The sequence below is a fragment of the Hipposideros armiger genome, unplaced genomic scaffold (assembly GCF_001890085.2).
Source record: "Hipposideros armiger isolate ML-2016 unplaced genomic scaffold, ASM189008v1 scaffold_921, whole genome shotgun sequence".
NCBI classification, from domain to species: domain Eukaryota; kingdom Metazoa; phylum Chordata; class Mammalia; order Chiroptera; family Hipposideridae; genus Hipposideros; species Hipposideros armiger.
In genome coordinates this window covers 412,402-417,621 of record NW_017732271.1, presented here as the reverse complement: position 1 = coordinate 417,621, position 5,220 = coordinate 412,402, and the positions used below count along the sequence as shown (strand labels likewise).

The 5,220-nt window shown below is 41.6% G+C and overlaps 1 pseudogene; it reads right to left on the bottom strand.

Annotated features, from left to right (window-relative positions):
• Nucleotides 1-443: 443 nt before the first annotated feature.
• LOC109375248 (beclin-2-like) lies at nucleotides 444-4,884 on the bottom strand (annotated as a pseudogene).
• Between the last annotated feature and the right edge of the window lie 336 nt (nucleotides 4,885-5,220).

The following is a 5,220-nucleotide window of genomic DNA, read 5'->3' as shown; positions in this document are numbered from 1 at the left end:
CTTTATCTCTTTTTACAGAAGTAATCTTGTCTTGTAACTTAATCTTTGCTGTCATTTTGAATTTGTCCAGATGGGAAAGAGGGGAAGAGAAAGGTACAGGGAAGAAAGGACAAAAATGTGCTGGAAAGGGCTGCTTCCCTCCCTTGGGTCAGCCCACTCTACATCTCAGAGTGTATTTTCTTTTACGAATAAACTTCTGCTGTTCATGCTTAAGGAGACCCAAGCAAGAATCCACTTAAAATTTATAAGCATCAGCTTGAGTGCCTTTGTCCACTGCTCCTCTGAGTTCAAATGGGTTCTAATGGAACAGAATTCACCAATGGCTCCAGAGTCTTCCATCAGGCCTTTCTCCATGTGAATCCTGTAAGGCATGTAGAGCCCTGGCTCGCCTTGCTCAGCCTCTTCCTTGAACTGCTGCATGCAGTCCAGGAAAACCATCTCACCTGGTCAAGCTTGTTATACAAGAAAGCACTTTGCCCACTGTTACAGAACAATGGCAGCTCAATGGTGTCGTCTGTTAACAACTTCATATAGGAATGTTTTTCACAGGTGATGAGTAGAAACCTCTGAAACTCCAGTCCAATTGTATTAGACAGGAGCAGCAAGGCTGTCTGTCCCCAGGCTGCATTAATCTCATTCCAGCACATGGGGACAGTGGGGAGGCAGCCCAATCTGAAGCTATTGATGATGGCCAAGGGGTCATCATGGCGGATCTCAAACGTTGACTTGAAGACATTGTTTTTCTCCAGTCAGGCTAGCTGGGTCTGGGCATACTGCAGCTGCTTCTCCATGCTCCTCAGCTTGTCTTGCAGTTCCAGTTGTTGCCACTGCAATTTACTGTACTTCCTCTGGTACTGCCTTTCCTGCTGGTCCAGCATCTCTATCTCTGCCTGGGCTACCTTGAGAGCCACTGCTGCTCTTTCTTGGCTCTTCTCCACCTCCTTCAGCTCCTGGACCAGTCTCACTTCCTCCAGCTCCACGTCCTTTAACTCCTCCTGTGGCACCTCCCTCACTTATGCTCTCCTGGGTCTCCAAACAGTGTTTGTAGTTCTGACTCTCAGATTTTGAGATAGTGAGTTGGGTGTCCAGCTCCTCTAAAAGACTGTCAGTACAGTCTTGACACAGGGGGTGGGCCAGTTCTTCAGCAGAAAGGATGTCAAAAAATGCCCTTAGTGGTCTTCTGGATACAGTGGAGATTTCTCCCAGAGCTCAACTTGCCAAGCAGGGTGAAGACGTAGGAACTGTACCTGGACACTCTGCCATCACCCGGGAAGGGACTGCAAGAGGCATCATCCTGTAGCTTTTTGGTAAGGCCTTCCTCCAGTGTTTCTCCTGTCTCCCCCTGAGCTGAGGGGAACTTAGAAGTTACAGGTTGTTAGCTGATGTCAAGGCCCAAGGTCTGGGCAGACTGAGTCAGCTTCAGGGGCTGGCTGCAGAACTGGCAAATGAAGCAGACACAGGACATGGTGGAGGTCTTGACTTTCCACTTTGATTCTAAGTTTTCTCTGGCTCCCCTCTCCATTATTTTTATATTGCTCTCTCTGCTGGAGCCAGAAAATTCTTGTAGCGTTCTTTCATTTGTTTGAACTCTCAGGTCTCTCTGTTTTTTGATCTGTGTCATTTCTATATTTCTAATTTCGATGTCACTGATTCTTTCCTCCACCTGGTCAGCTCTATCACCTAAGCTGGCTGTTTCATTCTTCATGTCTTTTACTGATTTCTTAATCTCCAGAAATTCTATCTAGCTCCCTTTTTTAAAGAAAATTTCAGTCTCTTTGGTAGAATGTTCATTTTGTTCTCTGATTATGTTTCTGAGTTCATTAAGGTGTCTGTCTGTGTTTTCTTGCATTTCATTGAGCCTTTTTAGAACTGAAATCTTGAATTCTCTGTCATTTATGTCACACATTTCCATGTCTTTAAGTTCATTTTCTGGAGATTTTCATTTTCTTTGTGAGCTGCCTTGTTACCATAGTTATTCACACGAATTAATGTATTATTATTTCTTTTCCTAGGCATCTCCAGTAGTGTGTCTGCAACAGTTTGATAGGAAGAGTCTTTCTTTTGCTTTCCTATAGGTGTTTGTACAATTCTTCATTTTCTCTCTGACTGTAGCCTTGTATTCTCTCTCATGCTGTAGTTTTATATTTTGTCTGCACTGTTCTGGCTTCTATTACAATGGGGGATTTTTCTGGAAGGTGGGCTTCTTCTCTGTGAGCAGGTTTCCTGTGTCTCAGGACATCACCTCCATGGTAAGATGTGGAGAGCTTCTGAAGTTCCAAAGCTCTTCCTGCACCATATTCAGGGCTAGCGTGTTTCAGTGGCTCTGTTTACCTCTGCAGAGATCGACCCAGATAATAAGAGGAGGGTGGGGTGTGTTGTGAGAAGTGGTTTGAGCAATGGCAGCTACCACAAGTACAGCCAATCCTGCACCCAAGTCTCTCTCTCTTTCACCAGAATTAGTTGGGTAGCAAGTCCATAACTGTAGGCTGCAGTTCGTAGAACTGCAAGTATTATGTTTTTTTTTTAAATCTGACACTGCTCCTGCTCTGCTTCCAGCACTGAGCAGGTGGGTGTAGGGTGAGCTCTGGGAGGCTAGGGAGGTGTCAGCTAGGCACTGTGCCTATGCCTTCTGTCCCCTGCTTAACAGTGAGGGATTAAAGTGCAGTTTTCACCCTTCTTCTCTCATTCTTTGCTCCAAGGTCTCTGCTGTGAAGGTGGGGATCAGCCATGTTACATGCTTATCCCTCAGGCAGGACTGTGGGCCATAAAAGGAGTGTTAGAAGTCTGAATTCTTCCCTCTCCTATGACTGTGGTATCTGTGGAATGCAGGGAGTTCAGAATTCTGGTCAGCCCTGCATCCCCATGTGGCCTGCATCTTTGTACTTCTGCCTTTCCTTCTCCCCGCCTTCCCCAACTTGCCCATCTTTAAATGATTTCCATTACATGTCTCTTAGTCTTGCCTGTCTGCTGTGCAAGGAGTCCTTTGTGGAATTATTGCTGTTCAATGAGTGGTAAATTCCAGGGGATATTTCAAAGGGCTCACCTCATGCCACCATTGCTATGGCATCATCCAGTACATACTTTTAAAAAACATATTTTGTTTTTCAAAATTAAAGTTTATTGGGGTATATATATATATATATATATATATATATATATATATATATATATATATATATATATATATATATATATATATATATATATAGTCATGGGACGTGGAGTATAGTGTGGGAGTGGAGTCAAGGGATTTGTAATAGATATGTATGATATTGGGGGAAATGGGGCAGCGGATGGGAGAGGGGGGTTGTCACTTTGAGGGGTAAAATGTATAACTATTGCACTGTGTTGTACAGCTGAAACTAATTCTAAAAAATGTGTATTTCATAATAAAAAATAATTTAACCCAAACAAAAGTTTATTGGGGTGACAATTGTTAGTAAAGCTACAGATGTTTCAGGTGTACAAATCTGTAACATATAATCTAAATATCATATGTGTGTTCACCACTCAGAGTCAGTTGTCCTTCCATCACCATATTTTCATTTGTCTCTTTTTATATAATTGCAGTTTTATTTTTTCAGTGCATATGTGAGTGAGAATATATGTGTATCCATCAATAAATTATGGAGCACTTCTTATATGAATATGTAATGCTAACTATGCCAATAAATTGATGATTCCTCTAAGACATCTTGCTGTTTAGGGCATGAACCCAAAGGCTAAGAGCTACTGCATACTTACTGGCCAGCAATTAAAATAAGGTGTTAAGTACCTAGAAGGGATTAAACAAATCTTCAAGTACTAATATTATAAAATACAGCAATAAAAGTAATAGCAAGTGGCATAGCTGATCAAAGAATAAGATATTATTTTATTTTCATGTAGTATGTCAAATAAAGCTGGTTTACCTGAAGAATTCACTAATTACTACAGCCTCATTAGACCAGTGTTATACCAGCTAGCCCTTTCATATATACTATTTAGAGCTCCCTTATGAGAATTATAAGGAGAAAATTTAGCCTATAACAGAAAATCCCTCATCATAATTCCTTTATTCAACATGTATACAATGAGCACCCAGTACAACCCAGGTTTTCATGAAAAATGATATGGTTGCGAACACTTGATTTTGTTTTCATGTTACTTAAATATATTTTTTTAAATTAAGGAACAGATGAGATTTTCACAGATGCATCCAGGCTGAGTAGAAGAGACAATGAGGCCAAAAATAGTTTGATTATCTGGCAGAAAACATGGGTATTAACAAACATAAAGCAACTATGAATGAGACTGAAGGAAGTTTGTTGGGTAGGAATGATGGCAGGAAAGCAGGAATAGAAGGAAGTTGTATTATGTAAGAGGTATTGAAGTTTTTAAGAGGTGGAATGATTCCTGATAATAATTTTGTATTCAATACATCGTCATGGGAATGGATGTCCTATGTAGACTTACTGTAAATTTAGAGTCAAAGATGAGGATCCAAGATAGTGGAGTAGATAAATGCTGTGTTTGCCTCATTCCATTAACACATCAAAATTAGAGCTAAATTATAGAAAAAACAATCTGGAGAACCATTTGAAATCTAGCTGAACAAAAGTTTTATAACTAAAGATATAAAGAAGCCACATCAAGACTGCTCTTACTAGGTAGTTTTGGACTGATCACAGGCAGTGGCAGAACTGGGCCTGCACTGAAGCCTTGCAAGAGGCCCCAGAAACAACATACTTGGAGGTTGGCTTCAGACCACAGCAGAGCACCACCCAATTAGCCTTACAAATGGCATACCCAAAGGGTGGATGCAACAGGCGCCAGGCCCACTGGGGCAAAAACTGCTTTGTGGGGTAAGCCCCTGTCACAGAGTAGCCCATAAGCTGTGGACATGGCCAAATCTCACAACCAGTCAGCCTTACGGTCAATCCCAGGCACTGACATGCCAATAACAATTAAAGCTAAACTATAACAGGAGGGCACACACAACCCATACAAGGAACACTCCTGGAGCACCTAGCACAGGTGTCCAGGAAGACTGTGCCACTAGCCTGCCCAAGACAACTACTACATAAGACCACCTTGCAAGACTGGGAGACTTAGCAGATCTACCTAATACATAGAAACAAACACAGAGAGGAAGCCAAAATAAGGAAACAAATACACCCCAAATGAAAAAAAAAACAGGAAAAAAGTCTAGAAAAAGAACTAAATGAAATGAAGGCAAGC